Here is a 24,841-nt window from a genome sequence, read left to right as displayed (position 1 = left end):
GCTCTAGGCTCTGAGCTAGCCATGAGCACAGAGCCTCTCACGGAGCTCAAACCCACTAACCGTGAGATCATGACTTGAGCTGAAGTCAAATGCTTAACCGACTGAGCCACCCTGTGTGCCCCTGAAATATATTTTTAACAATATCATGGAAAGGCTTGATGACCAATTGGATTTAAGGAGACAGATGAATGAATGACTGACTCCCAGGTGTTCAGCTCAAGCCATCCTTGGGATAGTAGTGCTTTTACCAACATGGGGAAAGACTAGGAAGGGACAGGTTGGAAGTGGAATGGAATTAAAGGCTCCATCGTGGACATTTGAGAAACCCATTAGGCAGCCTGCAACAACATCTGTGCCAGGTTCCCTTCAAATTGTTTTACGTATATTAACCAGTTATATATATAATTCTTATAATAATTGTGTGGTGGAAAAGGACTCTTCATTGTCCCCATATCACATATGAGGAAATGAAGGCAGTAAAAGATTAAGCTACTTGCCCAAAGTGAGGGCTGGCTACCCAAGTGGAGAACACAGATGTGAGCCTGGGGCTGGAGATGTGCACTGGGGAGTATTCTGGCCTGGGATCAGATGAGACCACCTAGTGTGAGAGAAAAGTGGAACCAAGGACTGAGAGCCCTTGGAAGGTTGTCTTCCAACATCTCCACTTACTGCGTGGCCCTTAGTAAGTGACCTCAGTCAATAAGAGGGGGCAGCCTGACTTCAGTAAGCAAGGGAGGAAAACTGGCTCAGAAACCTTAATACCGTTGGGGTATTGCTCCAAGTGAAGTCAGCAGGGTGTGATAGAACAGGGCGGGTGGAGACTGTGTCCCACTCAGGTGTGTACTCCTGCCTAAGGGGGGCAAGCTGTGTCTCAACAGCTTATGTTTACTGTATAGCAGTAAGGACCCTCAGTTGCCAGATCTGATTTTCGTTAAAGGGTAAGAAAATTCCATATTATGTTAAATCTCCCAAGTTTTTAAATGTTGATGATTAATTCAAAAAAATTTTTTTGATGTTTTATTTATTTTTGAGAGGGAGATAGAGACACAGCATGAACGGTGGGGGGGGGGCGGTCAGAGAGAGAGAGGGAGACAGAATCAGAAGCAGGCTCCAGGCTCTGAGCTAGTTGTCAGCACAGAGCCCGGCGTGGGGCTCAAACCCCACAAACTGTGAGATCATGTCCTGAGCCAAAGTCGGATACCCTACCGACTAAGCCACCCATGCGCCCCTAAAAATTTTTTTTAAAAGACTGTGTGAGCCAAGATTGTTGAGCAAAACCAAACCCATATACAGGCAGGATTTGCCCCTTTTGGCTACAACTTTCCACCTCTGGATTAGGCAATACCTCAGGTTCTTCCCGAGTTTCTATTTCAGACACAGATTATGATAGTAATGGACATAAGAAGATCAAGAAGATGGAGGAAATCTCAGCTCATAAACCCTGCATAGTCTTTGATGGATTTTTGGCCCATTTCTGCCTCTACCCACCTAGCATATCCTTCCTAAGCTTCAGTTTCCCCTCCCTGTAAAATGAGGTCAGAGAACAGCTCTGACTTCTCCCAGCTCTAGGATTTGGACTTACATATAGTTTTTTTTTTAATTTTTATTTATTTATTTATTTATTTTTTAAAGAATATTGGCGTTCAAATATGCACAGGAAAGTCGCTTGGAGGAAAACAGAAAGGGTGTTCATGTCTAGGCCTATAAATTCAAAAAGCTTCACTAGTATCAGTTTTAAACAAAGAAATAAAAGAGGAAATGGTTAGTGGGATAGACGTGTAGATGAGAAACCAGGAAAATTATGTCATGGAGAATTATTTATTATTGCACTGTGAGTAAGGGGGGGAAAGGCAGTTAGATGCAGAAGTGCTTAGTGGTTTCTATTGAAAATTCAATGTATCATAGCCAGTTCTCTATATTTATAATCACCAAGGGTTTAGCAGTAATGAGATTCTCCCATCATGTATTGGAGGTCAGCTGCATTCCAGCATTATTTATTCTTATGTGTTGAGCTTATGCAGTGAAAAGAGCCTGAAAACAGAGAATGACTCTCCATAGTCAGTCCCTTTTGTCCCTGCCCTGAGATAGTGTTTAAAGCTGGAGAAACAGCTTACAACTTTATAAATTTCTAACTTTTATGTAAGACAGGAACTGTACGGTTGGAAGCCAGAAGACTTGACACATAGTCCTGGGATAAACCTCTGTGAACCTTCTTCATCAGTGAAATGAGAACTGGACCAAAGACGGCTTCCTGGAAGATACTTGTATTTATGCCTCCACATTTCTTTGGGAGGAGTTTTTCATGGTGTGGGGACCTGGCAATTCCCAGGGCCAGATCCTTCAACAACTTGCTAACTCCCAATCTCCAAAAATACCTCAGGGAGGGATGTCACCTGAGTTGGGCCAGTTAGATGCTCACTTCTGGGACTTTGTCTCTCCAGAAAGTGACAAGGTTGGGGAGAGAGAGATTGGCCATGAGATTTATCAGACTAATGATGAAAGCAGCAGCAGCTGCAGCAGCAGCAGCAGCAGCAGCATCCCAAGGAGGCTGGACCAATGGTTGCTGCTTGGTCCTAAATCTTGTTGGCCCACCTCCAGATTCCTTTGATTTTGCAAGCTTGATCCTTCACACCATCCCTGTCCCCCATCCAATTTATTTTATAAATTGTCCATCTCTGCTAAATTCCCTTCTTGTGTTAAACAGCCTACGCTATTTCTCTTGCTTTTAACCAAGAATCCTCCCAATGGGTCCAGGAAGGAAAGAAACAAATTGCATCATAGGATCCTTTCCCCAGGGAACAATCCAGCTCAGGAATTTGCATACGTATGGACGTACCCACAGTGACAGGTTTACACATTGTCTCACCACTCAGTAAGAAATCCAACCCCACAGGGTAGGGGGGTGGTGGTGGTGGTGGTGGTGGTGTTTAAAACAGATATATATTTTTGATAAGAAGAACTCAGATCTGGTATTCTTATCTGATCTAAAAAAAAAAAAAAGATGAGCAAGTCCTTATAATGACAAAATAACTGTAGCAATAAGCCCTCTTATATGTAAATTCTGTAGTTTGCAAAGTCCCTCATTTCTTGTGCCCTCCTCTGAGGTAGACAGATTAGGTAGTATTCATGGACTAGAGTAATAGTAGCTATCATTTACTGAACACTTTTTGTGTACCAGGCACTGTGATAAATGCTTTTCATATCCACCGACTTACACCATTAAGGAGATATTATTCCCAATTCATAGGAAAAGAAAGAGACTTGCACAAAGTCACTTAGGTAATACATAGCTGAGGTGAGAACTCAAAATTTTGTCTGACAACAAAAGCCAACAGCTTCATATCAATAACAGCTAGTGAATGACAGAGATGCCGCTGAAACATAGGTCCTAGTCAGGAATGTTTCACACTTGCCAACAAGGGCAAAGTTAATTTTGTTATCCATCGATGGAAGATTTTTTAAGCTCACAAGAAAGATCATGCAGTATTTCCTCCTCTCTACCTATCATGGAGCATAAAATTTGCACAATCAAATATGCATTGCTATAATTAAAGATTGATTAGGGGGTACAAATGCAAGGGTGTTTAATGAGGGTTAAAACACAAAGTCTTACCCATGCAAGAGTAAAAGGACCCTGGAGTCTATCCAAAGAGGGTTAATGTAGTAATCATTTCACTATGTATATGTAAATAACCATGTTGTGTGCCTTAAATAGATACAATTTTTATTTTTAAATAAATTAATTAAAAAGCATTAAAAATAAATTTGACTTGTAAGAAATTTAAAAAAGGTAAAAGTCAGAGAACTTTCATCAATTTCATCCTTGGATTAAAAAACGTCTTAGGAAGATGGGGAGGTGAGGTATAGAATAAAAGAAAAACTGAAAATATTAATTTACTCCCTGACATGAGACAATTTGGTTCATCTCTGAGCCCTACTAGTAAAATGAGGGGGAGTGTTTAGAATGTCCTAACATCTAGAGTTCTTTTCTAGAATACTAGAGTATTCTAGAAAATACTAGAGTATTCTAGGCAAATACTCAGAAGGGGCATGGCAGGGGCTGGAGCTGAGGTGGATTCTGAGCTAAAGATTTTGAGTGATTTTATGGTTGGTTGGTTGTAGCACAGAGCATTTTTGCTGATGTTGCAAAAAATTGTCATGGCAACCAGAAAAATAAGTTTCCAAATCCTTGGAGTCCCCCTTAAGGAGAGGCAGATGTTACTGGGTGTTCCTTTGCAATTAAGGGTGCTTGAAGGTTTTAGTTGATCAAGTCGCTTTCAAGGTCATGTTCTGATCCATCTGCCTTCCCCACAACTCACCAGGAAGCTGCTATAGTGGGGCAGAAAGAGTACCAGCTCCCTGGGGATGGGCAGTGAAAACACCCAGGCATCAGTTCTCACTGCTGGTATATATTTTGGCATATATTCTCACCAGTAGGTATATATTTTGTCAGCATCCAAGGTCACATCATTATATAGTCAAGGTTGAGCACTGCTGAGCTGATTTTGAGTCCTACATCCACAGCTTTCTGTCTGGCTGTGAGGTCTTGGACTGGCCTCTTCCCTTCAAGCTTTGGGTGCTTCCACTATAAAATAAGGTAATGAACTAGCTGTGCAGGACAGTTGTGAAGTTTAAACATCAAAGTGCCTGACCATCACCATAACTTCAATATTCGTTGCATTTGATGTAGAACCAGCATAGGATTGGAAAACCAATTTTTTTTTTTAGATTAAAATCACCCTTGCTGTCCATTTCTACCACTCTGAGGGTCTGGAGTCTGTCCGCACAGGAACACAACAAAGAAGCTACCCCTTCCATGCCATCTTCCTTCCATCCTAAGTCCCGATGGCGCTGCATTGGTTGGGCTCTATACAGACCCCCAGTCATTTTAGCCAAGCTCAGTCACCAGAATAGCCAAGCCACACCAAGAATGGATTTTTTCCCCTTTAACCACATGGACAGGCAATAACTATGGCTGTTGAGAACATGAAAGCTGTAACTGTACCGTGTTTGAATCCTTGTTCTGCTACTTCTTGGTTTTTGACTTTGGGCAAACTATTTGCCTATACAAACTATTTGCCTGTATTGCCATCTATACAAAGAGGGCAATAATAATAATTACCTTTGGGAGTTATATGAGGGTGAAATCTATTAAAACATACAAATTAGGGCAGTGCCTGGTATATAATAAGTGTTATCCAAGTGTTCCCCATTTTATTTGCATTGAAATGATCAACTCCTGGATTTCCCAAAAAAGAAACATATAAATCTTATCATTTAGAGCTCAGACAATGAGCAGACCCCTTGGTCCCCAGGTTATGAGGGAGTGTGCCCCACAGGTGTGGAGCCCAGCCTTAAGCACCACTGGTCTCTATGGTATTTGTCTCAGACTATAACTGCTTTATTGGAACATGGATTTTTTTTTTTAAATTATGTTTATTTATTATTGAGACAAAGAGAAACAGAGCATGAGTGGGGGATAGGCAGAGACAGAGAGGGAGACAATCTGAAGCAGGCTCCAGGCTCTGAACTGTCAGCACAGAGCCAGATGTGGGGCTTGAACCCACAAACCATGAGATCATGACCTGAGACGAAATTGGACGCTTAACCAACTGAGTCACCTAGGCACCCTTGGACCATGGGTTTTACAACAGCATCCGCCACGTGTGGCATCCACCTGTGTCCCTACCTTCTCAGAGTCAGCTATAAAGACAGCAAAATGTGATCCTTTTTTTCCTCCCTCTTTCACTTTCTTCTCTTTCCTCTGACCCTAGAGATAATGGGCTGACGGTAGCATTCCATCTTGGCCCAACTTCCCTGGCAGGTACCCATAGTACGGGCAGGCCTCTGGAACCATAGTAAGGATCATAGTGATTGTCATCATCATTATAGTAGCTGCCATGGGGAGCCCTAGGCTGAGCATTCTGCAGTCATCTGCTGACTGAATTATCCCAACAACTCTGAGAAGTAAACATAAACACATTCCCATTTTACAGATTATGAAAAATGAGGCCTACAGTGGTAAGTGAACTTGCTAAAATCACGAATCTCATAGGTACAGGATCAGGGACCTACACTGGTAATTCAGCAGGCCCTTGGGCTGGCTCCACTGTGCTGGGGGATGGGGCTCCCTCTCTTGGCTTTCAAGCTCCTGAAAAGTTAGAATTTAACTTCCAGAGGCAGACTGTTGCTTTCTCCAAAATGATCTCCATCCAGACATCAGAGAAATGACCATCATATTAGGTGACAGGGTGCATGCAAAAGCACTGCTTGATCTAAAATCTGCTGTATAAGAGTTAGGTGTCATTTTCAGCACCATCACATAGTGGCTCATAAGTATTTGCTGAAAGAATGCACACTTATGGCTTTTTTCTTCAAAGCAAGAATGACTAATAATAACAAAAGTTGGCCTCGGCATTACTAGAGACCTGTATTCAGATCCCAGCTTTGTCATTTAAGTAGTGTGACCCTAAACAGTAACAATAATAATGGCAAGAATTATGTACCCATGTAGCAGCATGTGGTCTGGTGCTTCAACCTCTACTATCTTAGTTATTTCAATGACACTTTGAAATAGGCATTAATATCCCCAATTTACAGATGGAGAAACTAAGGCTCAGAGAAGCTAAGAAACTAACTGGAAAAGTTGCACAGTTTATAAGTGGCAAAGCCAGGAATTAAACCCAGATCTACATTATTTCAGAAGCATTGCTCTTAAGATTTTTGAAGGTTTCCCTGTCTACTGAACTTCAGTTCTGCCTGTTTTTCAGAGTGGCCATGGGGATCAATGCCACTGTATACAATCCGTCCAGTAATCCCGAACCTGGATGTACATTTGAAGGCAAGGAGAGCACAGGAAACAGTAGTTTTTACAAGGAAGAGAGCAGAAGGAGATCTTTTATTAGTGATACTAAAACACACTTCTGTGCTTGTGATTTTTGTGATAGGGTCGCGTCCTAATGGGCAGACAGGACTGTGCATAAGGAGTTTTTCCACCTCCACATTCCCCATGAGGCTGTTGTATCAGCATTATATGAAAAGCACATTCCACACAGGTGGAGTTATGAAATCTGCAAAGTGCTGCTCTGGCTGTGGCCACTGTTCCCAGTGCGAATATCTCTGCTCATTCATTCATTTCTCCTCTGGGAACTGGCAGACTCCATCACTGTGTTACCAGGCAACCAAAAGGGCACCTGCATCAGGAGGTGAACAAACCAATCAGGACAGTCAGGGGAGGGGCTTTACCTGGTTGTGATGGAAAGAGGGCTCTCTGGGTTTACCCAGGACTATGGCTGCTGGAATCAGCAGCAGAGCTGAAGGAACTTCGGAAATCCGAAACCTCCCATTTTAGATGGGAGCCTGGTTGTATGGGAGTCATGTTCAAGGTCGCACAGCAATTCCAAGGCAGAATCAGGACAAGTTAGATCTGATCCTTAACCGAGTGTCCCATCCCTTATACTTCACTGTCATCATTTTAAAAACCATGTGTGGGACACCATCTATGTTAGGCTCTCTGCGTGGTGGTGTGGGGGATGCAGAAAGCATGTAGACCATTCCTCATTCAGTCATCTAACGGTTATGTATTATGCTTCCATATTTGGGGCAGTATACCCTAGTGGTTAAGGGCACAGGTCCCCACCATCAGAGCACAACAGTCAGCTCAAGCACTTACCATTTGTGAGAGAATTCAGGTTACTTAACCTTGCTGTGCTTCAAGTTTTCTTAAATAAAATGGTGCTAAGGATGAGATAAAAGAAATAATTTAATTGTGTTGTTGTTATGCCAGTCCAAAGGAAGTTTCCACCAGTGTTGGTCATCCTTGGTAAAATCATGTGGGGCACTTGAGCTTGGACTCTGGGACCAGGTGTCTTGCCTGTGTTCAACTCTTGACACTGCCTTGCACTCATTACCTGATCATTACCAAGTTACTTAAAACATTTGTGCCTTAGTTTGCTTATCTATAAATGAGAATAATAATAAAGCCTCATTGGTTCATTATGGAGCTAAAATAATGTAAAAAAAAATTTTTTTTATGTCTTTATTTTGAGAGACAGAGACAGAGAGCAAGCTGGAGAGGGTGAGAGAGAGAGGGAGAATCTGAAGCAGGCTCCAGGCTCTGAGCTTGTCAGCACAGAACCTGATGCGGGGCTCAAACCCACAGACTGTGAGATAATGACTTGAGTTGAAGTCGGATGCCTAACCAACTGAGCTACCCAGGTGCCCCTAGACCTAAAATAATTTAATACACATAAGGTATTTATAACAGTTTCTGGCATATAATAAGTGCTCTGTAAAATTTAGCTAATATAATTTGTCAACAAATATTTATTTGGGCTCTTAGGATGTACCAGGTACTGTCCTAGGAGCTGGAAGGTATAAAAATGAACAAAATAGACAAGTTTTTCTCAGCCACCATAGAACTATGTTTATTATTACAATCATAAGCATGTCTGTTACTTCTTGACTCCTGCAGCTTAAAGGAGGGGCAAGTGTTTTGTTCACAGTTGTATTACTACCCGCGTCTGGAAAAGGCCTGACAAGGGGTACATGTTCAGTAAACATTTGTTTAATGAGTTCCGGGTACTGTACTAGATACAGGACAGTGGTTCTCAGCTGGGGATGGTTTTGTTCTCCTGGAAATATTGGACAATGTTCGTTGACATCTTTGGTTCTTGCGATTTAGGGGAGGAAGGTAAGGTGGTGGGGATGCTGCTGGCATCTAGTGGGTAGAGGCCAAGGATACTGCTAAACATGCTACGGTGTACAGGACAGCCTCTCACAACAGAATTATCCAGCTCCAAGGTCAAGTGTGCCAAGGTTGAGAAACTCTGGTATAGGAGAGAAGTAAGGCCTTATGAAGACTCCCCTCCAGAAACTCATGGTGTAGCAGGACCATGGTGACATGGCACACAGCGTGCTGTATGGGACTTGTGAGAGGATGCTGATGACACACAGAAGAAGAAGCTGGACAGCAGAAGCTTCTGGTGGAGATGATGTCTGAGCTGACTCTTCAAGGACATGTATTATCTTCAGACAAACTCTTGTGATCTGGAAGATGTTTTAGGCTTGAAGAATGTGCCCGTGTGTGTGTGTGTGTGTGTGTGTGTGTGTGTGTTTGTGTGTGTGTTGGGGGACAGGCAACACAAGGAAAGTCTTGGAAGTAAGAAGGGGTTTGGTTTTAGTAAAGTGCAAGAACCAGAGTGGGAAGTCGAGGCTTGTGCTGGAGATCATGGGGGACCCTTTGACACATAACATGAATGTTGGGCATGATGTGGCCAGCCAGATTTCCCAAAGTCTGTTCTCTAAGCACTAATTATTGAAGATGTGCCCAAAAAGGGCCACAGTCAACTAAGAATGAGAATGTGCTGAATACTACTCCCCCCGCCTTTTTTTTACTTACCCTCTCTTTTAGAGATTGACAAGACTCCTTGGTATCATAATCCTGCATTAACGAAACTTGATTCAGGGGCACCAGTGTGGTTTAGTCAGTTGAGCATCCAACTCTTGGTTTTGGCTTAGGTCATGATCTCATGGTTCATGGGTTTCAGTCCTGCATTGGGCTCCATGCTGCCAGTTTGGTGCCTGCTTGGAATTCTCTCTTTCCCTCTCTCTCTGCCCCTCCCCACTTATGCTCTCTCTCTCTTGCTTACTCTCTCTCGCTCTCTCTCTCTCAAAATAAATAAACTTTAAAAAGAAGAAACTTGATTTATTTTATTTAATTTATCCCAGAGTCTTCCACAGTTATTTGACCATGAAAACTTCCTTTCTAGATATCTGTCTACATGGAGTCTATAGACCTGCTTTGGGAAGAGGCATCGTTGGAGAACTATTGACTGTCTCCAAGCAGTATCGTGGCTGGATTTGTGTTTTAGGATAATCTCCCTGGCTCCTGTGTGGGGTGGATTCAGAAGGTAGGAAATGTCTATATGTATTGTTCAAGCACTTGTCAAGTTGATGTGGCTTATTGACTCCTGGGCTGTCTCCCCTGCTAGACATGTTATAGTGAGCAAACTGATTAATTACTGTGGCCCAGTGCCTAGCTCAGCTTGGCAGATAGTAAGCACTTCCATGTATTTTTTCTTGGTATGTATGGATATTGTTTTTAGTTAGGCACTGTACTAGACATGGAGGCTGAGCAAGTCAGATGCATTTCCTGTTCTCACGCACTTAGCAGGCTAGTGAGCATGTAGTAGGCACTTTATGCATGTTTATGGACTGAGTAGATGATGACCACAAATAAGACAGAAAGCGGTGAGGATCACAGTGGGGTAGGGCCTGGGAATCTGTATTTTAAGCTAGTTCCTTGGCTACTTCTGATGTCCAGGGGCTGGTATTTGGGAAGCATGATGCTGTCAATCACAGATGATGTGTCTTCAATCAGCCAACTGACATCAAGGCCCCTTTGGACACTGGCTGTTCCTGACTCTTGCCACTTGGGTCCTTGGAGCCCCAGGTCTCATTGCCTCTGAGCCACCACTCCGCCTTTCCTGATCCTGCTGGAATCCCCTGAATTGAGCTTGGAGTGCACACATCCTAATGGGAACCATGTCTGTTTGACACTGAGTGAGATGTTTGCTTCTTGTTCCCACCTCTCAGCACTCTTCCTGAAACACTCCTGCCTCCCTGATGCATTCCTGACACTACATGATTGTCGCTCAAGAGCTACTTGAAGGCAGCTATGTGGCAAAGCTTATTTATGTTTCGAGTAGGTGTGTACACATTACAGCTCTATTTTGCTTTTGGTGTGAAATTAAAAAGCAGGAGGAGGAGGATGGGAGGTAGGAGAAGAAGGAGGAGGAGGAGGAGAAGATTGCATGGTCTTTTAAGAGAGATTGTGAGACTTTTCTTCATTTTGTCCTAAAAAGAGTTTACTATGGAAATGGAAAAAAACAAAAGTCCCTAAGTGACTAGTTTGTGACAGTGGAATCATTGCTTTAATGGTCTTATTAGAAAGGGAATAGTTATGATTGCCTTAACTGACAGTTCTGAACTTTAGGCATGTGAATAAAATTCACCACAATTATATGAGAAGCTTATGAAAAAGTCTGCCCAGGCTTCATCTGAGATCTTCCTAATCAGGGTATCCACAGGTAAGGTGCAAGAAATGTATATTTCTCATTTCAAAAAAATTTTTTAATGTTTTTATTTATTTTTGAGAGAGAGAGAGACTGCATGAGCAGGGAAAGGTCAGAGAGGGAGGGAGACACAGAATCCGAAGACAGGCTCCAGACTCTGAGCTCTCAGCACAGAGCCCAATGTGGGGCTCAAACCCATGAATCGTGAGATCATGACCTGAGCCGAAGTCAGATGCTTAAACAACTGGGCCACCCAAGTGCCCCAAGAAATGTGTATTTCTAAAGATAGTCCCTGGAGATTCTGATATGTATGCAGTATGACTGGCAGGTGCTGGGTTAAGGTTGGTGGGTGATGGACTACTTCCCAGCCAGCCACAACCTCCTCCTCTCAGGAAGCCAGTTCTGATTGTCTCTGCCCAGCTCTAAGTCCACCATCCCAGACCATAGTTCATAGCCCCAGATCCTTTTTTATCAATGCTAAGGCCCTGCTTATGCCAGTTAAAGGCTGTTCACTGTCCTGGCTCTCTAACACTGGTCTAGGAAACCCCAGGGTTGGCTCCCATTCCAGCTGCACTCCCCGTGAGTCTCTAGCACAGACATTTCTGAGCTATTTTTCTTGCAGCTGTCTCAAGAGTTAGACATTTCCTATTCTTTGACTTGTTAATTTCCCTGATGATGTGAGCATCATGTCAACTCCGATCCAATTTAAACAGGTCATCTGTTGACTGGTTTTTCTTCCCCTTCGGGGTTAAAGGTGGTAGTGAAATGCCTCTTCCTTCTGCTCAAGGAAAGACTGAGGATTTTGTTTTATTCCCCGTAAAATTTATTCCCAAAGTTTAAATAAAGCTTGCTGATATTTTCTCATTTGCCTTCACCAACAATTCTTTAGAAGAATTAATTTCTTCTAAACCAAAGTGGTTTGCCTTTAATAGAAAAAAGGGGCTGTGTGTCCCAATGCCACGTCTTTAGTGACTGGGAGTGAAGTTCTAGACTTCAGTGTGCACGTACATAATCCTGATTACTGGACCGTGGGTTAATCTCTAAATAAAGTCATATTTTTGAAAGTCCAATCTAGCAATCAGAAGGAATTTTAAATACTTGGCCCTCTTGAGGACCAATAAAAAGAGTCCATTTTACAACCTAGAACAAGTCTCTAAGACCCTTTCAATCTTCCTCTCCATTCTCTCTCACCCGCATAGATGCCCCAGAATCCATCCTCATGAAATGCCTCAGACTCTAACATCCAGCCCCTGCAGCTTTAATAGCTTTATTTCCTCATTTCCTTACTTTGGATCTCTAGACCTGTCTCTTTTGAAAAAAAATTTTTAATGTTTTATTTATTTTTGAGACAGAGATAGACAGAGCATGAGTGGGGAGGGGCAGAGAGAGGGAGACACAGAATTGGAAGCAGGCTCCAGGCTCTGAGCTGTCAGCACAGAGCCCGACGCAGGGCTCAAACCCACGAACATGAGATCATGACCTGAGCTGAAGTCGGAGGCTTAACTGACTGAGCCACCCAGGCGCCCCTAGACCGGTCTCTTCATACACATTCTTCTTATTCTTCTGAACTTGTGTCATAAAGCCCTAATAACTGGAATCGCAGGCCAAAACTCTACTAATGGCTGAAAAAGTAAAAAAAAAAAATGTTTGAATGGGAGCGATGTAGAGCATATGGAGGCTGGCAACCTAGACAATGCTGATAAGTCTTGTGTCTTTCACGTGTGTGTTTGTGGGTGTCATCTGTACTACACATATCATTGTTCCATTGACAGCCACTAAAGTAGCATTCCTATGGTATTCCTGTAATTGTCCCACGGAGCTTGAGGATGTTTGGACCTCCTGTCCATCCCAGCTAGAGGCTTCCTGCCTGTGTGTCTCTCTCTCCTTCTCGTCATATTCTATACTGTGGATGCATGTCAACAGGAAGTCATGGTGAGCTGGCCAAATCAATGAAGGTCGAAGTTAGCATTTGTGAATGTTAGGAGGAGAGGACAAAGCTCCTTTCAAACCTTCTTCCTCACTTTTTCTTTAAAGCCTGGGTCTCTTGCTCCTTCATTCAGACCCTCTCCCACTTCTCCTTTTCTTCCATAGAATTCACTCCTTTAAACATCCTTGTGATATAGAATAAAACATCTCTGATGAGATCTCCCCCCAGACTCATGACCGTAGTTATCATCAGCTGAACAAAGGATGGCCTTAAGAAAAATAAGTAAATGAAAAATAAGATATGGTTTCGTATAAAACAGATCTACAGGGAGAAGAAAATCCTCTGTCTTTATTCTTCTGTCTGAGAGGTTAGTAAAGGGGGTACCTGCTTGAAGGTCCTGGCTACTTTATGTCTGGTTGGCATGTTCTCTATCTTGTAACATTTATTGAGTCCTCATTATGTGTCAGATACTGTTTTAAGTACATTATACCTATTAACATTTTCAATCTGATAACATCCTCATGAGATGGTTGTTGATATTATTCACATTTTACTAATGTGTAAATCCAGGCTCAGAGAGATTAAGACACTTGCCCAAAGTCACTCAGTTTATGACTGGTAGAATCAGAATTTAAGCCAAACCACAGATAGACACTGCATTATTATCCATATTTTAATTTAAGTAACTAGCTTGATTCTTTTTTCCTTAATTTTTTTTAAAGAAGACTTTATTTTTAAGTAATCTCTACATCTAGCATGAGTCTTGAACTCACAACCCCAAGATCAAAAATTGTATGCTCTGCCAGCCTACTTGGCTCAGCTAGCTGTATTTCAGCACAATAATTGTGGCTTTTTTAGCCTGAGGAAGTAAAAGTTGGGAAAGAAGGGGGGTATAGTAGCTAATCTGTGTTAGATATGAGGTTTGAGGCCAATTCTCACTTCAGATCTCATGGCTTTTTAACATTCGGGTGGTTGAAGAAATTCATTGGTAGTGGCAATGAAAATCCTTATGCCCGTCTTTGCAGAGATTTCCTTCATTCTTTTTCTCAAAACAACAACAACAACAACGACTGTATTTCAGCCCCCTTAGGGGAGTCAGTCACCTGTGCCCCATTTCCTCTGCTTCTGCTTACCACGGTTTTATACCATGTGGTGGCAAATTATCTCATTATTCCTCACGGTGCCCCAGTGAGGAATCACAAGTCAAACAGTCCTCATTATACAGAAGAGGTGACCGAGACTCAAGACTCAGAGGACTTCAGTAACTTTCCATGATCACATAGCTAGTCCTTGAATAATTGTTGAAAGCATCTTAGAGAAGAAAGATTTAGGGCAATCCTTATTTATCCTCTATCCTTATCAATAGAAACTTCTTGAAGAGCTTTGCACTGATGATTATAATAAATGTAGTCTTGAGTGATTAAATCTATAATACTATATTCCTTCACAGAATCACATTCTTTTCCCTTTCAGCCTCTCATAGCTGCTTTAATGGAATGCGATTAGTGAAGCACAGCAAATGGAAAGTTTTTCTTTCATGAGCTCTGAGAACTATCTACCTAAAATGTATCTTCCAGACAAGATGATGTCATCCAGACTAGACATGTCCTTAGAGACTGATAACACACTTACTGGGAGTGAGTCACCTTCCTCTGGGACGTCAGAATTAGGCAGTATCAAATCTAATAAACATTGATAGGCCGGAAAGAATTCTAATGTACTCAATGATGTCAAAGAAATGTAGTGTCTGAGGCAGGGTCAGTAGTAATGTGGATCTGTTTCTCCTCTAATGAACCTTGAAACTTGTTTCCACCCATGCCTTCAAATATACTAGGAAGTATATAGGGAACAGGAAATAATAGATAACAATATTAGGAAATGAATCTTCCTAACTGGCTAAATAAGAATCCTTCTGGAGCTTAAACCAGAGTACCTGACTTCTTCCTTGATTCCTATGTAAGGAATTGTCACTGCATGCCACATGCATGTCACTGGATATATACACAATTTTTCTGCTTGGTGATACCAATACACTTGAGATGAATTATAACTAGACTAGTTCTAGGAACTTAGTTCTTGGCTTCAGATGAGTGGCCTTGTGAATGCAAATTTCCCTATTTCAGGGACTTATGTTTGGTAATTTCTAGGATTCTTCCTAAGATCTTTATGGATATTTAATGTGTGTGTGTGTGTGTGTGTGTGTGTGTGTGTGTTCTGAAATATCAAATCTTCATGAATTATGAGAGGAAATATCTTCCTAAGGCTCTAACAGGTTTTGTCTGCTGTCCCTGGTGCTGAATTGTACAAGATATTAGGATTCCAAATGTGGATATTTTCAGCTGGTAGGGGAAAGGTAAAAGAAATAAAACGAAATGTTTACACTTCATAAAGACTTAGAGACCTGGAAAATAGTATTATTCATATGAACAAAATGAACATGGCCAAGCTTAAAGAAACAAGTATGTATTAAGTATATTAAATAGTTGTGAGGTAAAGACCCTGTGTCTCTATTTTTTTAGTGATGTGTGTCAAAGTGGGTGGTACTTAGTCCAAAGTAGATTCTCAGTGAATATTTTTTGAGTGAATAGTGGATACATTCAGATATGGTGCTCAAAAGAAATGAAGACAGAGTTCATGCTTAAGAATGGGAGCTCTAAAATCAGACTGTCAGAGGTCACATCCTGGTGTGCTGCTCACTGGCTGTGTGAACCTGGACAAGTCACGTTCCCTCTATCTGATAATACTACCCCAGAGGCTATTATAAGGACCAAAATAATTAATAAACAGATGTGCCTGGGTGGCTCAGTTGGTTGAGCATCCAGCTCTTGATTTTGGCTAAGGTCATGATCCCAGGGTAGTGGGATCAAGCCCTGTATCAGGCTCTGCACTGAGCATTGAGCCTGCTTGATTTTCTCTCTCTCCCTCTGCCCCTCTTCTCCACTTGCATGCTTTCTCTGTTTCTCTAAAATAAAAAAAATAGAGTTAATATACAATAACTATTCAAGACTGAACCTGCAACATTGAAAGTGCTATCCACTATTAATTTTTTTATTTTTTAATGTTTATTTTTGAGAGAGAGTGTGTGTGTGTGCATGCAAGTGGGGGAGGGACAGAGAGAGGGAGATACAGAATCTGAAACAGGCTCTAGGCTATGAGCTATCAGCACAGAGCCCATCGTGGGGCTTGAACTCACGCACTGTGAGATCATGAACTGAGCCAAAGTTTGATGCGTAACTGACCACACCCCCCAGGCTCATCTTTGTTTTTTTTAATGTTTATTTATTTTAAAGTGCTATGCATTATTATTATTATACTTCTTGTCACTCCTTTTGTCAAAGATATTTATGAATAATATATTTCAGATACATAATAATGATTAAAGTTTATTGTGAGATTATTATGCAAGAAACATTTTAATTGACTAATTCCTTACAACAGCACCATGATCTTAGTGCTGTTATTATCTCCATTATAAAGTGAGGAACCTAAGTACTTTCCCATGGCCACATGGCAATTTTAAAACTAAGATTTAAACCTAGGCTATCTAGACTCAAACTCTGAACCCTTAAATACAACACTTTACTGCTTCTTGATAGTTTTGATCTCCCAAGTTGGTGATATGGAGCACAGTCTGTGTCTAGAAGCAGTATTTTCTGTAGATGAGAAGGTGATGGCTCAAAGAGAGTTTGCAGCCTCCAAGATTTTTTACAATGTTTTTATTTATTTTTGAGAGAGAGAGAGAGAGAGAGTGAGTGAGAGAGCGCAAGCACATGAGCAGGGGAGGGTCAGAGAGAGAGGGAGACACAGAATATGAAGACAGGCTCCAGGCTCTGAGCTAGCTGTCAGCACAGAGCCTGATGTGGGGCCGCAACCCAGGAACCGTGAGATCATGACCTTAGCCCGAAGTCGGGCGCTTAACCAACTGAGCCACCCAGGTTCCCCATCCAAGATTTTTTTAAGTTAAAAATCTTCCATCAATATTGAGCCATACTAGCCTCACAGAAAACATGATGAGTTTCCAACATATCTGTCTTTTTTCCTGGAGGGACAGGAAAGGAAGGGGTATTTTTTTCCATTCCTTTCCCAGTGAACACAATTAGCATGTAGATCCTAAACATATGCTTTGTATATTTTATCTGCTAATCTTGACACAGAGATTAGAACATGTTACACTTTTTGGCTGACTGTCTTCACCTCTAGTCCAGTTATTCAGATAATTTTGATGACCCATTTTGAGTTTATTGGGTCAATAATCTAAACCTGAATACTGAACGTTCTTCACCTGAAATTCTGCTTGCACGCTGAGTGTAACAAATTGTAGTTCACATCCGATGGGGATGGTTATGCTTTTATATCATTGTTTTGTTTTCGTTTCTTTTCAAAACGAGGCTCCTTTTCAGAGATATCTGAATTGCATGTACTATTTTCAATTTGCAGTAGGAGACTGGCATACAAAAGAAATAATGAAAGCTACATTATTATGGTCCCAGAAGATAACTGGCAATGGTGTAATCAATTTTCTCAGGGTTATTTCCTTTTTCCCTATTTTCAACTGCTCAACTTCCATCCATCTGAATGGAAAATATTAAGCATGTGCTGATTGCTGTTGGGCATGCACTAAATTACTGGAGTACAGCAGCTTTACAGATAGATTGGTTTATACCCCCCCATCAGCCAAGCTGGCATCATTTACCCTTGTTCGTCTGAGCTATTTTCTCATTAGTCAGTGATAGGCATAGCTGTAATGCACCTTCACTGTGACATGTACCACGATGCCCAGGCAGAAGGAGATAACATTTATTAAGCATACACTCATTAACTTATTATGTTCCAGGACCCAGGTTAAGTCCTTGCCATATCATTTCATTTAATCCATGCAGTGACCCATTGAGGTTTATACTGTTATTGTTCCCATTGCATAGATGCAGAGACTGAGGCACAAAAAAAACCAAATCAACATTCCCATGGTCATACCCGTGAGTTATGATAATTGATGGCTGGTATTTGAGGCTAAGCGGTCTGACTCCAGTCTATACTCTCCGTCTTCTGTGCACCCATGGTTTTCAAATCCTTGCACATCAACTCATTAACAATAAATTAGCTTTTATTTTGTGCCAGGGACTGTGCCAGATACCAAGGATGCTAAGACTATTAAGATATAGTCTCTAAGGCACTCATGGCTTAGTGTGAAATTTATTGTAATCAAGGCAGAGAGGGTCACAGAAGAGAAAGTGAAGGAAAACACCTCCCTCAAAGGGGAGGTTGGGAGGAGAACTCAGGGCCAGCTCCAGAGTGAGATGGTCCTGGATGTAAGTTCTACAAATTCAGAGGAAACAGCACATACAGAGGCATGGAAGTATGACACAGGTGAGAGTAAGTCATGGTGATTGGAAGCACAGACCCTGGAGACCAAGTGCTTGGATTTGAGCCCTGGCTCTGCCTCGTGACTGGCGGCAAGCTCCTTAGCGTCTCTGTGCCTCAGTTTCTCATCTCTACAAGAAGGGTGGTCAAACTAACAACTCCTTGATAGTGCAGTGAAGATTAAAAGGGTTGAGGTCCACAAGTCACTAAGAGAAGGGCCTGGGATGTTTATTTAAAAAGCACACCACAGGAGCTAGTTATCACTCTTATTACCTACAACCTTTATTATTTTTGATGCCTGTTCCTCCTTGTTATGTGCAAGATCATACCAACTAGACAGGACCACACACTATCATCTTCTCTCAAGCCTGTTTCAGCTTTCCAGAGGCATCTACACAGTTACCAACCCTAGTTTTCTCACAAAACAGATTGGCAAGAAGTGGCCTTACTCTCCTTTCAAACCTTGAACTGTCTGTTCTGCTGAGGATATTCTGGGCAGTTAGTGCTGCTTGGAAATTTCCCCTCAAGGCACAGTTTCACTCTGGGCCACAAGGAAAGAAGGAAGGAAAAGATGAATGCTCTCCTGGGGGAGAAACCTATGGAAACGAGTCACTACCCTCCTGTCCAAACTGACATCATTGGCCTGAGTGACCCTGCTCTGGCCAGTGCTCAGGAACTTGTCTTCAGGAGCACTCATCTACCTAGGGTTAGGTTTTTGAGAGCCAGAGGCAACTGGCAGCTAGGGGAAAGACTTCTGCTTATCTCAGAGCACCTGGGTGGCTCAGTCGGTTGAGCGTCCGACTTTGGGTTAGGTCATGCATGATCTCACGGTTCATGGGTTTGAACCCTGCATCAGATTCTGTGCTGACTGCTAGCTCAGAGCCTGGAGCCTGCTTCAGATTCTGTCTCTCTCTCTCTCTCTCTGCCCCTCCCCTGTTCATGCTCTGTCTCTCAAAAATAAATAAATGCAAAAAAATAAAGACTTCTGCTTATCATCTCTCTTCTTAAATGTTCTTTTGTAGATTGTAGAGTAACAAGATATAGTGAAAATCCCTTCATAATCCTTCTCAGAAAACCTGAGTTCCAGTCCTAGTTTTAATCTTAACTGAGTAATAATAATTATAAGCACTTATGTCGTGCTTGCCATGTGCCAGACATATTCTACATATAATACTTTCATCAACTCATTTTTTGAAGATACTTTTTTTAAAGTTTATTTATGTTTGAGAGAGAGAGAGAGAAAGAGAGAGAGAGAGAATGAGCTGGGAGGAGCAGAGAGAGTGGGGGGACACAATCTAATGCAGGTTCCAGGTTACAACCTGTCAGCATAGAGCCCAATGTGAACTGAGGAACTGTGAGATCATGACCTGAACCAAAGTCGGATGTGCAACAGACTGAGTCACCCAGGTGCCCACCATCAACTCATTTAATCCTCACAAGAGCTTAGTGATTTGGTATGTATATTGGTCAGGCTAAGCTAGATTTTGCTGTGATAACAAATAAATCTCAGTGGTTTATTTCTAACTCATATTTGTCTGTTGTAGGTCCATGGGTATTCTGTTCCACACTATGTTTACCCCAGGATCCAGGCTAATAGAGAAATCTCCATCTGGAATGTTTCACATTTAATGTCAGGGAATAGAAAAGGATAGATCACATATTAGCTCTTAAAATCTCTCAGGTGGAAATGACACAGTTACTCAATTTACAACCCATGGCCATACCTAACTCCAAGTGGGCATGGAAGAGATATCTTACCATGTGCCTGAAAGAGGAGAACCAGAATGTTAATGAACAGTTCTAAGGCTACCATAATATAGTATTTTTACCAGCATTTTATAGATGAGAAAACTGAAAAACAGAGAGGTTAAGTAAGTTGCCCCAAATTACCTAGTAATTAAGTGGTAACACTGGAATTTCAACTCAAGTGGTCAGCTCTAGAGACTTCTCTTAGACCTTTTCCAAGGCACTGAATCTGTCTAAATTTGATTCTTCATCTGCAAAAATGTGGAGAAAACCCCTTTCTTCCATATCTCACAAGGATACACTCAGAAATCATCCATCCATCCATCTATCCACCCATCTGTCCAGGCTTCTATCCAAGCATCCATCCATCCATTCTTGCAGTAATTGACATGCCTACTATATGCCAATTATTGCTCTAATTGATGAGAATCAATAGTGAATAAGACTAAGTTCCTATGCTTGTGGAGCACTCATTCCTCTATAACCTTGTGAAGCATTGGGTAGAGATAAAATAAATAAGGGAGTGGACCAATGAACAAGGCAAACATAAATGCTCTGAGGTAAATAAAATGTAATGATATTGCTATGGTCTGGATTTTGTCCCCCTAAAACTCATATATTGAAGCCTTAACCCACAATGTGATAGTATTTGGAGATGAGGCCTTTGGGAAGTAATTAGGTTTTGATGAGGTCATGAGAATGAGGCCTTCATGATGGAATTAGTAACTTTATAAGAAGAGAAAAAGAGAGATCGCTCTTTCTCCATCATGTGAGGACACAGTGAGAAGGTAGCCATCAGCAAACCATGGGTTATCCCCAGAAACTGAATCAGCCACACCTTGATCTTGGACTTCCCCAGCTCCAGAACTGTGAGAAATAATTGGTTTTTGTTTAAGCCACCCATCTATACAGCAGTCTGTATCCTACATAGGCTAATTATACATATGATAGAAAGGGATGGGGTTGGGGGAGGTGCTCTTGGATGGCAGATGGAGGGGGGGTGCCTGGGTGGTTCAGTTGATCTAGCATCTGGCTTTGGCTCAGGTCATGATCTCACGGTTCATGGGTTCAAGCCCCGCATCGGGCTCTGTGCTGACAGCTCAGAGCCTGGAGCCTGCTTTAGATTCTGTGTCTCCCTCTCTCTCTGACCCTCCCCTGCTCGTGCTGTCTCTCTCTGTCTCTCAAAAATAAATAAAAAACATTAAAAAAATTAAAGTGGGAGATCAGGGAAGGACCATCACAAGAAGTAATATTAGAGCTTTTATCATGTCCATATCTAGGGAGCAGAGAGAATTAAAAGCAAAGGGCTCTGAGGCAGGAATGAGCATGGCATGTCTGAAGAACAGAGAGAGGGTTAGAGTAGTTTGAGTACAATGAATGAGGAGGAAAATGGCAGGTAGTGAAGGTGCAGAGGGAGGCAGGAATGAGGCCATAACAAAAGATACAGACCAGTGAATTTAAACCTTATTTTTGGGTTAAAAACCCCCTTGGCAATCTGCTGAAAACCACAGACATGCTCACTGAAAAAGACAACACTCATGGGGCGTTTTATATATAATATCAGGAGTTTCACAGTTCTCAACTCTCATGTCCATCTAGTCCACAGGTTGGGAACTTGTGGAAGATGTCAAGACATTTTGAATAGTCCATCGGGAAAGAGAAGGGAGAAAGAAACTGACATTGTTTGCAAGCTTTCTCTGTGCCAGAAACGTTGCTTGTTGTGGTAAATTATTTATTTATCATATTCTTCAAAATCTTATTTGATAAATGATGAAGCCGGGTATCAGGGAGGCTAAGCAACATGCTTTAGGCTAGCCAGGTAGTAAAGGATAGACAAAGAATTTGAACTGAGGTTGGCTTCATGAAAGAGATACTGTTATTGTTAAGATGTAGGGTCCAGTTTCCTTCTGCCAAGGGTATTTATTAGGTAAAGGGTCTATATTTTCAACTAGCTGAGGCAGTATCCATTTCCTTTTTAACTGGCTCTAGTGGAATAGCAGAGCAGCTCAGATTCCGTTTCTGTTTCTTTACAGCCACACTGATGATAACGTCAGTCTTTATTACTCCCAGCAGAGCAGTGAAATATAATCCCTACCCCACCACCAATTAAGGCAGTACCAACTCTATCCACATATGTTCTCTCTGTGTGGATGCCAGAAGACCTGCTCTAGGAGTTTTCCAGTGGTTTAGTATTCTGCTCAAAAATCTCATTTGCTGAACATCATCTTTCTTAATTAGGGACCTAATGTATTGCAGCCAATCCTTTAAACAAGAGGAGGATGGTGACCTGGAAAGGAGGCATGACCATTCATTTCAGGATAATCAGCTTTGAAGCTGCTTGACAATAGATATTGATTTCTAGTGCCCAAAAAACCTCCTGAGAGAGGTTTCTGGTCTCAGCAGCCTGATCAATCTGTATGTCTCCTTATTCACTCACCATACGAGGCCAGGAAATGACCTATAATATGATGAACAAAGAAACCACCTTCTCTGAAAAACCAAAGGCACTAGGATGAGTGGAAGGATCCTCCTAGATCAAAGTGAAGGAAGATAAGCAAACTGTTCATTCCATTTTCTTACCTCTTACAGCCTTCTATTGAAGCTAATAGTAGCTATCCATTAAAGAATACACTCTAAATATGTTATTTGCAGTGTCAAAACACTGTTGGTTTTATCGCCCAGTTTTCAGGATGAAGAAACTGAGCACAGAGAAGCGAATTTCTTTTCACAGAGTCACACAGCAAGGAAAAGCCTGAGCTGTGAGTTGAAACCTATGTCAGTCTGAGTCTAAAGGTTTTTTTTTTCTTCCACAATACGAGGCTGCCTCATTTTTTCTAGATATGCATTTTCCTTTTTTGACTTTCTACTTGCGTAAATTAATTTTTTGAGCCAGTAAAGTCAGCATCATTCAGAAATAATGACACCCTGTGATGATGGAGTTTGGCTTCTTTAGTCTCTTATACAAGTATCTACAGATGGTAATAGAGCTAGGTTGCAATACTATGTTTTGCCAGTAGGTGCTACCATCTGATCGAATGCGCTATATATTCAAAACTATTTACTGAATACCTCGTATATGAAAGGCTGTTATAGGTGCTGGGGATATAGTCATGAACAAGACAGAGTCTCTGCTTCATGACAGTTCCATTCCATTGGGGGAATATGAGCCACAAACAAATATATACTACTATATCAGACAGTGATCAGCAGAATAAGTAAATGCTGAAATTTAAGGATTCAGGCTCTGAAATACATCAGCTATATGAGTTTGAAATATGTGATATTCTAGTGACATGAAACCAGCTGGCCTATAAGAGTTCATCTCTCAGGAAATGTCCCTGCAACTGACTCTGTTCAGTCAACAGTGAAAATGGTCAGGGCTCCCATACCCCCAGTGAGACAGATTAGGAAAGAAAATCCTCCCTGGGACTAGAGTCTACAGAGTTTACTGTCACCTACAAAATAAGTCCCAGTCCAAACATGCTCTGTGAGGCCTATTATATGATCCAACTGACCTCTCTAGCCTGATCTCTGGCCACACCCTTCTCATACTTCACACCCTTATAAGCCATATTCCTTTTCGTTCCCCATAGGAGTATACTATTTTACCCCTTCAGGCTTTGGTTAATGATAACTACTCTATTGGGAAACCATTTCAGTTTTTTTCTCAATTATATAACCCCTAGTCCTCTTTTAAGATCATACCCAGCTATCACCACCTCTAAGAAGTCTTCTTTGTTTTCCTCAACCTAAGTTAGGTGCTCTCCCTGTTACTTCTTCCACATCTTTTGGATCCTGTCACTTGACTTCCACACTGTTTTACCATGAGATATCTCTATGCTTCATTTCCTTTTTGAGGGAAGGAAATAAGTCATATTCACCTCTGTGTGCTCTTTGCCTAACTCATCACTGTCCAATAGAAATATAATGCAAGCCATATATGTAATTTAAAATTTACTAGTAGCCACATTAAAAAGTAAAAAAGAAACAGATGAGATTCATTTTCATAATGTGTTTTACTTTACCCAATATATTCAAAACATTACCATTTCAAAACATAATTGATGTAGAAAATAATCAACGAGATGTTTCAGAATCTTTTTATCACATTAAGTCTTCAAAATCTGGCGAGTATTTTGTGCTTACAGCCATGTCAAAGCAGAAACTAAATTTTCATCAGAAATACTTGATCTATGTTTAGATTTTACAAAATTTATTCTCAAAAAAGTATAACCACATGCTCAAACTGTTCCAAACATACTTAAAAGTTTTCTAGAAACTGAAATAAATACAAAAGTATCATTTTCCTTTAATATTCAAATCCACATTTACAAAACTGGCTCATCATTTTTAGAACAATTAGACTTTCAAGCTAAAGCATCTCCATTTCAAAACTATGACCACAATAGATTCACTAACTCTTCTGTCAATTCAGTGTTAGCACTGGGTTCAAAATTGCATAAATTGAAAAGCAGTTCTAAATTTACCTAGTTACAGAAAAATTCTTCAAATTTTTCTTGGCATTTTTATAGCCAACATACATAATTTTGTTGATTGCAATGTCAATCTTCTGCCTATTGACTCCCATTAGAAAAATGCATAAAATTATTATTATTGATCTGTGTACTGGAATTTTTAATTCCAGCAAATTCTCATACTAGTCTTCCTGGGTCAGAAATAAGTTTTCCTTTCCATGAAACTTCAAATATAGCCTGTCTTTTTTTTTTTTTTT

At 41.2% G+C, this 24,841-nt stretch overlaps 1 long non-coding RNA gene across 2 annotated transcripts in view; it reads left to right on the top strand.

Annotated features, from left to right (window-relative positions):
- Positions 1–24,841, top strand: part of LOC115304510 — a 111,299-nt gene that overhangs the window by 2,041 nt on the left and 84,417 nt on the right. The window contains exons 2-3 of one of the 2 annotated variants that reach the window (XR_003914467.1): positions 2,145–2,264; positions 9,771–9,911. This is a non-coding gene — a long non-coding RNA (uncharacterized LOC115304510). The remainder of the gene's footprint in view (positions 1–2,144; positions 2,265–9,770; positions 9,912–24,841) is intronic. The other variant, XR_003914466.1, reaches the window with a different exon arrangement.

The sequence above is a fragment of the Suricata suricatta genome, chromosome 10 (genome assembly GCF_006229205.1).
Source record: "Suricata suricatta isolate VVHF042 chromosome 10, meerkat_22Aug2017_6uvM2_HiC, whole genome shotgun sequence".
Lineage (NCBI taxonomy): Eukaryota > Metazoa > Chordata > Mammalia > Carnivora > Herpestidae > Suricata > Suricata suricatta.
This window is presented reverse-complemented; position numbering and strand designations above follow the sequence as displayed.